General features: G+C 40.3%; 1 long non-coding RNA gene across 1 annotated transcript; it reads right to left on the bottom strand.

Moving 5' to 3' along the window:
• Positions 1 to 2,812: 2,812 nt before the first annotated feature.
• Positions 2,813 to 5,501, bottom strand: LOC138015552 (uncharacterized). The gene is made up of 2 exons (XR_011125580.1): positions 5,110 to 5,501; positions 2,813 to 3,040 (listed from the first exon to the last, which is right to left on the bottom strand). It is a non-coding gene; the product is annotated as an uncharacterized lncRNA (long non-coding RNA).
• Positions 5,502 to 12,500: the final 6,999 nt, after the last annotated feature.

Here is a 12,500-nt window from a genome sequence, read left to right as displayed (position 1 = left end):
ACCTTCAATTTTCTCCGAAAATTTCCCAGTATACGTAATTTATCGTTAATTACGCGGTATGCATGTGGCAAATAAAGTTTAAAATTCGCTTGAGTGTCCGGCGTTTTCTTCGTAGTTAGATATGAAATTAGCCACGACCTGTAACGAAATCTCGGCTTGATACTGTTATATCGGACAAATAACATGCATGTCTGTTTTTATTTATTTATTTATTTGTTTGTTTCTTGCCAAAGGTAATCGAAAAAGCTGACACGGATTTCCCAACGCACACCACTTCCCTTCTTCGAATTACTGCGTTCTCAGACCGAATTCGCAGAAGAAAGTATCCTTCAAATGATCTTCGTCTGCTCTAAGAGCTGGCAACCTAAGCCTGCTTCTTTCAAAATCGATGTTGTCGATCAAGCGCGATAGAACAGCGATGAACGGGACAATATTACACCTCCTGCCTTCATGTCCGGTTACCGTGACCGTTGTGAGACGTAAGTAAAACTGCTTTTATTGAATGTCAGGACACAGGAATAAGATTGATTCATGAAAATTCTTGAAAAGGCACTGGAAATTTTTTACTCTCATCACACTTCACCTCCCTTAGTGCTTTCACCACGTCCCTTGTGACTCTCCGTCAGCTAAAGGGATCACTGACATTTGCAACCAACTTCATAGTTTACACAAACAGCAGCATCCCACGCAAACATCATCAGGGGTCTTGTTAATCTAGATGTCTGATACATTAAAGTGAGCTCGAGTGACTTCGCACAATGGTTGTACATGTGTTGAGCTCACAGCTTAAGCCGTGGTTTCTACCCAGATTTCCTGCCATTTTTTTTTTTCGCCTACGGGATTTTTCTGTTGAGGGGGTTTTTGTTTGTTTCTTTTCTGGTGTCCTTCTGACAATATATTGTTTGTAAACTTTCGCCCAGCTGTGCTTTCTTTTATGTGCCGCATATCTGAATTTGGTGGATATGTTGTTGATCAAATCCGGGATCAGGTCGAATACGTTTGTACATAGTTGTAGATTAAATTGATAATCCTCATTTTACTTAGGTTGAATAGGCACTCTACCTGCAGTCATGGACAACCTTTTTTTCCCTTGGTGTAAATTCTCCTCTCTGCCCTCGTGAAAGGTAGCCTCCCCTTTCCCCTTTTTCAATGTTAGACATCCACGAAGCGTTTTGCAACATTTGTTTTGCAACATTTGAGGGGTAGTGGGGGGAGGGGGGGAGGGGGTGAGCACAGATGAAAAAGGTGTTTTCATTCCAATACAAAATACTAATGTTATTTCGAAAGCGTCATTCAACTTAGTTTTGATAAATTGTCTCAACGCTTTTGTCCACGGTTGTACTGAGTCTAAAGCAGCTATCAGCCCCCTAAAAAGGATTGAAAAACCTATACCTTCCCTCAAGCTTTGTCGTACGCATCTCAACACACCTTATTAATGTCTCGTATCATCTTATCGGTTTCTGTATTCATACATTTACCCATTAAGTCTCAACATTACATAGCAAGGGAACAAAGACCTGTTGTATGCACTAATTGGAGCATGGAGGGTCCGAGTTCGAGTGTCGACTCGAACTCGGACCCTCCATGCTCCAATTTGTTCAAACGATGGATAGCGCTATCCGCCAGATAAATCACTAACAATTGGATAGTGCAATTGGTTTCGTTGAGACTTATCAAATGGAAAGTGATTAATCCGGCGGATAGTGCTATCCATTGTTTGAACAACTAGGGCCAGATCTATCATGAGTCCCGTGTCTTCACCACTACATTATTTACTTTTCTATAATAAGTAATTTGATATCAATGTATAAGAACCAAAACCCTAGGCTTAATTTAGGCTCCGGAAAAGTTTCTACGATTCATCTGAGTGCGTATTCAACCTAGCTGAAATGAGGAGCACCAATTTAACATAGGTAAAAACGGGATTAAACCTGGAACGGGTTTTATCAGCGGCATATATATATATATATAACATATATGGTCGCCCACTCATCAGTGGGCGACCACGAAACAGGCTTGTAGGGATGAACTTGTAGTTTATTTGTCTTTTTCTTCCATATATACTACGCTCTACTTCTATGTATTGAGCACTGTTTCACGAAAATCAAGTTTCACACTATACATATATAACATATATATGAAAAACATATGTGCCGTGAGTGGAAATCAAACCCGCGTCCCCTTGGTTACTAGTCGGGTGTGCTAACCACTGCTCCATCACGGCAACCCTGCTGGCAACAGAGCAATCAGTGAAGAAACTGGTTAGCCTCCGGGGATTCTCCGGCGTTATTTAACATTCAGGAACAGGACATACCAGTATCTTCACTGATTGCTCTGTTGCCAGCAGGGTTGTCGTGATGGTGCAGTGGTTAGCACAACCGACAAGTAACCAGGGGGACGCGGGTTCGATTCCCACTCACGGCAAATACGTTTTTCATTCAAAAGGATCAGTCAGTGGTAGTTTACTGCTACTGACTAGTGACTACACCGTTGGATTTCCAGCCTTCCTCGTACTATATACTGTGTGGTGACGGTAAACAGTTGTCCGGTACATGCATTTTAAGATTTCAATTGGTACACTGTTTGCTGCAGGGACATTCAGTAGTTTCTATTATTTCTTGCTTTTCTTTTAATGTCTTTCAATGAAGTTCGAAGAACGTTTTGCCTTTGTGTAGAATTCCAACGGAATGGAATATTCCCGAGTTTTGTTGAAGATTAAATTAATCTTCAACAAATCTTGGGAATTACGATCTGAGAAAGTGCTTTCGTCTCGCAAGGCCAGGGCTGTTCCAAAACAGTGAAAGATAACAAATGAGCATGAAAATAAATTTTAATTTATTTAAAACAGCTCAAATAATCGTTAGCATGAAGCTCTTCTTTCTTAACTTATTTTATTTATTTGCTTTATATGAAATGTTAATTCGTTTTGCTTGCCAATGTCTTGTACTCTTTACTGGTTTTCTTTTTGTCTTGGGATCTGCTGTGTTGTTAGGTTTGCGAAGGGAAGGCAGGTGTCTGATGTACTCGATAGGAATACTACCTGGAATAGTAAAAAAAAGCTGTTGGAGACCACTGTTTGGTTTGTGTTATGTTACTGAAATTTCAAGGTTTTATCAGTGTTAACGTTACAATGGCTTAATTATTAAAAATGACAACTGCAAATCCTTCGTTTAGTTTTCTCGTTGATCTTATTTCAAGACGCTTATTTTCTATTAGTTCATTTTGGTAACACAATTTAAGAATGACTATTTAAATAATATCTGTAAGATAGATCGCTTCCGTTAAAACGCGCTGTTCGTAGAGCAAAACTGAGTATAGGGACCATTTCCGAGACAAATTTAACCCCTCAGGCTTTTTAAAAGAACCTAGAGGGGCTTTTTACGTAATGTTAATTTGTTCGACCTAAAATACGAATTCAAAACAATGTTGATGGAAGATAAGAGAAATTCACGTAAAGCAAAAGACCATCACAATTAAGCTAAGAAAAATCAGGAATGGAACGAACGGGAATCGAACCAAGGACAGAGTGATTCCCAAGCTATATCTAGTAAAGTTTCTTGGAAATATTTCCCTTTGGAAAAATCACTTTGGAAAAAACGTGAACTTCACAGTGAATCACTCGTTTTGTCTTTCAAGAGAATTCGGTTTGCACAACAACACCTCGAAGAGTTCCCCGGCCAAAAAATTATGTTATCTTTGATGCATTTACTTTAGTCTTCCACGGATTAACTTAGTTTAAATCGATATCTGAATGTAAATGAAAGAACACGAAGACGAGAAAACGTACTTGAATTAACAAAGAGCGGTCTTTTTTTAAAGAAATATAGCATTCTTATTATTTGGAAATAATAGATCGCAGCTTTACGCGATAAATTAAATGATTGTGACAATGACAATTGAAAGGAAGAAAGCTATTTCTATCAATTAAATTTCGTAGTCGAATTTCTTGATCTGCCTGGATAAACTATTGTTTTTTGAAGAGAAGATAGAATCATGTTTATTTCTGTGCGCAGCAAACAACTTCCGCAATTTACCACAAATGTAGGCTAGACTAGGCATTCAAAGATAACTGAATATGTACGGTTTGTCTAAAAAGGAAGCGATATTGCAAATACTAAAAAAGTTGTTTTGTTGTAAAAACTTGGATGCCATTAAGTCGAAACAGGGCTTGAGTGTACAAAAATAAACTAGATTAAGACCAGATCAATTTTTATAGGTAGAATTAAGACTACAAAGCACTCAAATTCATAAGTCAGTTAAATACATTAGAATAATACATAACGTTCTATCGAATGTAGGCTCAACTGCATCGTTGCACCTGCCAATAACATCCTTTCGATCCATCACATCACAATTAAATTAATACGCGTCTCCAAAATGAAATCATCATCAATCATCTCTGAAATTCACTGACTCTTTCGGGAGGATGAAAGAACATGTTTCTGTTGTTGCGGCGTGAATGTGTGAATGATTCACTCGACGAGTTAACTTTTGTGCCAAGGAGAATTTCTTGATCAAATATCTGAATCTCTTTTATCACGGGTCATAAACGTTTACTAAACAGGGGGAAAAAATGAAAAACTGCAAAATAAATGGTGACGAGAAGCTACTGCTTAAAATTATGTTCATCCACATTAACATGCTGTTAATGCTGACCGGTTTTTCTTGGCAATTGTTGCAAAAGCCATGCATACATAATCGGGCACCATCTAACGGAGCAACTGCTATTCAAATAGATGTCTTTGTCTTCTCTGGGGCTGAAAAACCCTTGGGCCTGAGCCCTCTTGGCCTGAAAAGCAATATATGAACCTTCAATCTGCTTCTTCACAAAAACAAAGACAAGACAAGAATTAAGCCTCTTAGCATTGATCAACTGAAAGTAGAAATGGGAGGAGGTTTGCAATGGGTTCCTATGAACTAAGAGAGTTGTAAAAAGCCCCATGGCTTTTCTGTTGGTGGCATTGATTGTAGTTACTGTATAATGTTTAGTTGTAAAGGTTTTGGGAAGCCCTTTCAAAACCACTCAATTTTTAACCAATAAAACTGAAATCAAGCATCAGTCGACCTTTACGTCCATCTTTGATGATAAAACTCGGCCTACCGACCTACCGTGTTCTAATAGAAAGAAAATTCCCTTGATCTCCTGTCATTCGCAGGACCCTCTGGAAATCTTTGCGGTTTTATTGGTGCGTAACGCCCAGGAATGAGTTTGCCTTGGCTTTGTTCGATAGGCCTCTGACCACTTTCAAGCGGTTTTCCTTTGTGGGCTGCGGGTGTTTTTAGTTTGTTTCTGTGCTGATTTGTCAAAATCGTCAGTACTGGTGTTTGATGACTGTCTTCGATCATGAGATAGGCTAGGAAAAAAAGTGTAACGAGATGAACGGTAAAAATTGATGTCCGTCTCATATTGTGTTCTTCAATCCGTTTGCCGCGTTTTCCTCTCTCGTCTATAAACCAAAACACTCTTTAAGTTCAGTTATGTTTGTCGGAAAAATACTACAAACGCTGGCTTATAAACTTTGAGAACTTCACCGACGCTTGCAATAACTAATGAACCGGAAAATACACAACAATGGAGAAAGTTCGTTTAGACGTGCCCTTTGTCGTAAAGTCTTTACAAAGCCCCAAAAACATCCTTAATAAATTTAATCGCTCAGAGAAGCTTTGGCAATAATAGAATAACATTTTAAAATAAGGTTAATAATAGCGCTGACAGTGTGCAGTAGGATGGGATTTATCAGGGATATGGTGAAGTATCTGATAAAATGCCCAAAACCAATGCTGTGATACGCGCTCCTTTTTAAAGGTTAAAATAGGTATATAAGGAAAGTGAATTAATGAGATTGGGCAAGGGCTTTTAGTGCACAAGATAACAGCTGTTGAGGTTTTTTTTTTGTAATGTGGGCCCAATACTAATTGTATAAGTAGACAGGAAGGCGTGATCTTTAATAGCCACATCGAGATGCAGATAAGAGGTGAAAGGTTGGTGAATATATCTTTTCAGTCAGATTGATCGGCCAATAAAATACTCTTTTGTTCTAGTGCTGATAAGTCTTTCTAGCCTCGCTACGATGGGAAAATATAAAAGGATCTATAAACCCCAATCTTGTTCCATTAGGGCCGTTTATACGAGAGAAAATAAGCCTCGGCTTACTCTGGCCGCGGCGTACAAAATACGCGAAAGGAAACATTTATACGAGTATAAACTCCCAAGCCAGGATAAGCCGCGGCTTGAGAAAGCCGTGAACGTAGATTTTGTACCATTTATAAGGGGTGTTCGCGTCTTCTGTAAGCCGCGGCCAGAGTAAGCCATGGCTTATTTTCTCTCGTATAAACGGCCCTATTGTGACCAAATCGTCACCTGAAAATAAAAATTAAGTATACACTATGGTTTACCTCTTTCTCTTTTTCCTATCTCTCGACGCGTTCACAAAGTAAGCAAAGCGTCATAAACTAGTTCATTGAGTACGAGTGGTTTCAGAGTAAAGTAGAGAATGAACGGTTCACATTTGTCACATGCTCGTGTTTGTCTTTAAAACCTCAAATTTGGTGATAACACGTCGTAGTTGAGCAGAATATATACCGCAAAAATGTTTTCTAAAATGCGTGCCAAAAGTGCAGCACAATTATTTTTCCTCTTTTAACCAATGATATGAATATTTTGGGGAGCTGCCGTCGTTTCTTAAACTTGCTATTATCATAAGTGCAAGAAAATGATAAATAGACCGCTAGTTATGAGAATGGTCTCACAAAGAAACCTTTGACTAAAACCTGATTTCATCCGCCGGGTACACTAATGCGTCAAGAAGGAAAATCCTTCCGGGGTCCTGTGGTATCTCGCCTCTTCTGGGAAACAGGACAAGTTTTGAATCCGCGTATTTGATCGAATCACAATCGACATTACAACATTTAAGCAGTTTTTAAATGATTTAAATTGGAAACTGCAAGGTTTATTGTCATTGTGTGCATTAACCGACCCTGGCATATTTTTGACTTAAGAGGGAAGACCCAAACAAGAAAGGTTCTGGCTGTAAATTTCTCAAATTCAGACTCACTTGCTTGGATGGCGAAGTACTCTTCTAAGTTTCTTTTCCTGAGCATTAATTTTGAACATTACTTCAATGAAAGTAACTTTGAGGGATGCTAAATATGAAGGGTCCTTCTAGTTATGGAATTCGGTTTACCTACACCTTAATTATAAGCTGTCTTCATTCTTCTAATCCTATTCTCCGTCGTATACAACGGAAAATATTTGAACTTACTAAAGTATGCAAATTCTTACACTAATTTGATAAACAGTCAAAATCGCATTAAGGGTTTGAACTTGGCTTTTAAATTAGCGAAGGGAATTAGTGGAGATTTGAGAAAAATAAAAAATTCAAACGCTTCATAAAGACAAATCAAGTTCCATTTTACGTTTCATTATTGATTAAACTTTGCGTTGGCTCGTCAGCCTTCTTTTTTTTTTCTTCGTCAAAGTAAAAAGAACCGAAGTCCTCTTTTCAAGATTTCATAAAGATTTTGAGACATTAGTCCGAAAGAATAAATATTTGCTGAATATAACTTGCCAGAAGGTTTGGTTTGGCATAGCCGTTATGGAGCACCATTGAGGTCGAAAATGCCTGATAAAAAAGGATTCTTAACATATCCTTTTCCAAGGGAAAGATATGACCAGGCTATGACTCATTGCAAAAATATGCAGACGACTTAGACCAGTTGGAACAATAATTCTAAAACCATATTTTTTTCCGGTCTGCTGACTATCATAGAAATCCCGAGAAGTCAACGAGTTGCATATTTTAACAATGAGTCGTACATATCTTTTGAAAATGAACTCTTAGTTTCCCCTTAGGAAGTAGTCAAAACTTCCGACTTCACGGAGTGATAGTCCACCCTTCGCGCATGTTGACTAATGTTGCTTGATAAGTTGTATTTCCTTTTTTAACGAGTATTTTTTGTCCTAAACGGTGCGCCATGCCAACTAGTTCCAAAATTAGAAAAATGTTTCATCAATGGAAATTTCTCCGATTTCCGCTCACTGATCGATTAATTAAGGCTGTTTATTTGAAATGAAAATGCATTACGTCAAAATAGTCATTTGCCTCCGAGCGCTGTTTTAGTAAATGAGCCCATAGGCCAGTACGGGGTCAAAAAACATATCTCTACATCATCATCCAGAAAAAGATGTCATTCTTTTGTATCACGATTCAGACAAGGAAGTCATTCTTTTTAGGTGCGAAAAAGTGCTTTTGAAGCTCTCCTTTTAGCCTTTCTAATATTTTGCCCCCGCAAAGAAAAATTACTTCATTGTGATAAATATAAAAATGAAAAAAATCTATTATTATTGATAGGTGTCCTTTGGCGTATCTAGCAATGTGATTATTTCGCCGCATGTATGTTCTTCAGGAAAATTCACCACCTGAGGAGGGAATTCCACCTTCAAGGTCCATTTACACTAACGAAAAAACTGTGTGCGCACCAATCAAAAAGTATGTACGGGCCATATATCGTTGCCATGAAAACTATCCGTTCCATGTTTTTATGAAATGGGTTTGGTTAAAAAAAACCGAGTCCTTAACCCTTTTCGCAGGCCAAGAGCGCTGTGCCGAAATGTCGGCAGTGTAAATAGAGCGCTATGATGAGCCAAACCAAATTCTTGGCTGTGTAAACGGTAAAAAAAAAATTGGCCCGATCCACTCTATGAAGGACAGAATTCACTCAACAAGGAAAAGAAACAACTTTGCTTTACTTGGAACACACGCCTCTGTTAACAAGAAACCGGAAGCAATGCGAGGTTCGCGAATGTGTGCAACAAGACAGGAAAAAGGAGTGCTCGTGTGACTATATAACATTCACTCGGTTAAACAGAAGGAAAAAGCGATTTAACAAAAATTTTCGGTCCTAATATACTCCTACTAATTGGCCCCTTGGAGGATAACAAGAAAATTCCTAAAACACTTAACTGATTGTGCTCACTAACGAGGTAGTGTAACTTGAGTAAAAAGGAATATGACCAAGTAATAATAATAATAATAATAATAATAACAATAATAATAATAATAATAATAATAATAATAATTCGCATACAAGAAAGAGAAATTAACTGTCCGCAACATTCCGGCCCTAAATAAACTACTTGATAGAAACAGTTTATTTCACTCAAAATTTATGCGGATATGGGAAAGTTCTCCAAGAAACACAGCTTTCTAATGGGCCTGAATAGGGAACCGGTTTTCGTCTTAATCTCCACTGAACGCACGTGACCATCTTTAGCCTTGTGGACTCTGGTAACCCGACCTAAAGGCCATTGACCCCGATGTCTGTTCTCCTCTGTGAGCAAAACCAAGTCGCCCATCTTAAGGTTCCGGCTAACATACTTTTTAGTTCCACTTGTGGCGTTGCTGCAACGTGATCAGATATTCTCGGAGCCAACGTTTCCAGAAAATGTTAGCTAGATACTGAATTTGCCACCAACGTCGCTGACAGTACTGATCTTGTTCGGAGAAAACTCCTAGGGGAATTGATTGGTTTGACCTCAGTAATAACAAATGACTTGGAGTGAGAGGCTCAGCATCTATTGGGTCGTCTGAGTTTGGCGTTACCGGGCGAGAATTTATGACCGATTCTCAGCTATTAGGGTCAGAAGTGACTCATCGTTGATAAGTCACCTCTCGTAAAAGGGCTTTGAGGATTCTCTAGACCGAATGAACGATTCTTTCCCAAACACCTCCCATGTGACTGGCTGTCGGTGGGTTGAAGATCCATTTGATCTCGCGCTGACTTGTAAAAGCATTTATCTTCGCTGATTCCATTCTGACAGTGCACTTCGCAGTTCTCGCTCGCCACCATAGAAATTGGTACCATTATCGCTTCTGATGATTTCGGGACTTCCTATCCTGGCAATAAACCTTCGAAGGGCGTCAATGAACGAATCCGTGTCTAAAGAGTGCGAAATCTCAATATGGACAGCTCGTGAGGCCAGATAAGTAAACAAGCATCCGTAGCGTTTTATACTGTTGCGCTTAAGTCTCACTAGGAGCGGGCCAAAGTAGTCAATGCCTAGGAACGTAAAGGGCGGTCGCAATCGGTCTGGGGTCAGGCGCTCCGGAGGCAAGTCCGCCATCTTTTGTTTCCCTGTTGGTGAGTCTCTCTTACGGCGGTAAAGGCATTCTCTTAACACACGGCGCACCGCCACACGACCCTTGACTATCCAAAATTTTTGTCTTATGGAAGATAACATGTGTTCTCCAACAGCATGGCCTAACTCTTCGTGGTACTTCCTAACAATGAAATCCGTTACATGGTATTTTTTGGGAAGGAGAACTGGATGCTTGACCTCAGTTGGAATAGGTGCGTTTTGCAATCGACCTCCCACGCATAAGATTCCATCGATCAGTATCGGGCACGACCTGCGAAGGGGACTCTTTGACTTCAACACTTGAGAAAAATGCTCTTTCAAAAGGCTTCTCTCCGGACACACATAACAATTTCCTTTTCAGCCCTTTTTAGGTCATCTACCGAGAGCTCTCCCGTATTTGGCCCTAAGTTATTTTCATCATCATGATGTCGCACTTTGCTGAGTAGGAAAAGCTTGTACTTCAACAAACCACGCAACTCCCCTCTTGAGCCAATTCCAGGAAGAATAGCGCTCTATAAATGAATTCATGATGCTCTTGTGTGAAATCGCGTACGTCTGTAATTCATGCTTTACCTCTGGGTGATCATCTGGTATGTTCGGTACTGTGACAAGGGAGGGCCAACATTCATCTGATTTCCACAAAAACTCACGACCATGCAACCAACGCTTATTACGGATTAACGGTTCTGCAGTTAGACCTCGAGGCATCATCAGCAGGATTGGATCTCGAGTCAACAAATCTCCACTGATCAGGAGACGAACCGTCGACAATAATAATAATAATCGACAGGTGGTTTGCAACGAAGGTTTGAAATCTCTTAGTCTGATTTTGGATCAACTGAATGACAGAAGTGGAATCACTCCAAAAGATGCTCTCTTTGATGGGCAGATCGAGCTCTATCCAGATCATATTATTTAGCTTCACAGATACCACTGCTGCCGACAGCTCCAAGCAAGGGATTGTGATCGCCTTTAAGGGCGCTAGACGAGACTTTCCGATGGCAAATGAATAATGAATGTTACCATCCGCATCAACCATGCGTAAATAGGAAGCTGCTCCGGTGGGATGCATTGGAGAAATGGTGGACCTGAGCGTGACTGACCTCTCCAAATAAATCAGGTTTGTACCATCTTCTTACTGCAACCTCCGACAATTTAGGTAAAGCAGCTAGCCAATCTTTCCAGTCGCTCAGAGCTTGACCTTCTACCTTTTCATCCCAACCAATCTTCGTCCTGCATAACTCCTGCAGAATCAACTTCGCTGACAATGTGAAGGGCGCCAAGAAGTCAAGGGGGTCATAAACCGAGCTTGCGACTGACAATATACCTCGTCGGGTTGGTGGTCTTTCCTTGGCAATGACATTAAAACTGAACTCAACGGTCTGAACGTTCCACTGTACTCCTAGAGCATGCTCCGTGGGCATCTCGTCAAGGTCCAACTTAATAACGGATTTCGCTCGTCGACTCGGAGGGATGCTTGCCAAGACTTCTCTGTCATTGCTCATCCATTTCGTTAAGCTGAATCCACCCCGTGATAACAGCCCAGTCAAGATTTTCACAAGTAGCCGTGCATCGTGACGCGTTCTGACAGACTTAAAACAGTCATCCACGTAGAAATTCCTTTTTATTGTATTCACAATCTCGCTGGGAAAGGTATCCTTATTGTCTTCTGCTGTTCTCAACAGACAAAATCAGGCACAACTTGGGGACGATGTAGCTCCGAAGACGTGGACCGTCATCTTATACTCTGTTGGGGTGCTGTGCAGTTCTCCATTCGGCCACCAGAGGAAACGCAAAGCGTCACGGTCACGGGGATCAACTCTGGCCTGATGAAACATGGACTCTATGTCAGCGATTACGGTGAATTTCTCCTCTCGGAATCGCATCAAAATACCGATCAGGTCATTGTTCAGGTCAGGTCCTTCCATCAACTGGTCATTCAGTGAGGTACCCATGTATCTGGCGGCACTATCAAAAACTACACGAACCTTGTCCGGTTTCCTGACGTGGACAACTAGATGATGAGGAAGGTACCAGACGATCTTTCCTTCAACAGACAGCTCTCGTGGAGGAATCTTTACTGCGTGACCCTTAGATAAATATTCGTCCATAGTAGTGTTGTACTTCCTATGAAGTTCTTCATCCTTTAGAAGTCGTCTCTTCAGCGAACATAGCCTCGAGTCAGAAAACCACGGTTGTTCGGGATCGAAGGCGGTCGATTTCTCCAAGGCAACCCGACCTGATAATGACCATCTGTTTTTGTAACCGTCTCATTCATAATCTTCAAGGCTTGTTTGTCTTCTAATGACATGCACACCTCATATGCAGCTAAACTTTCACCGAAGTCAGTCAACCAGAACCT

Source organism: Montipora capricornis, chromosome 9, assembly GCF_036669925.1.
Source record: "Montipora capricornis isolate CH-2021 chromosome 9, ASM3666992v2, whole genome shotgun sequence".
NCBI classification, from domain to species: Eukaryota; Metazoa; Cnidaria; class Anthozoa; order Scleractinia; family Acroporidae; genus Montipora; species Montipora capricornis.
The sequence above is the reverse complement of the archived record's forward strand: the minus strand, read 5'-3'. Positions and strand labels throughout refer to the sequence as shown.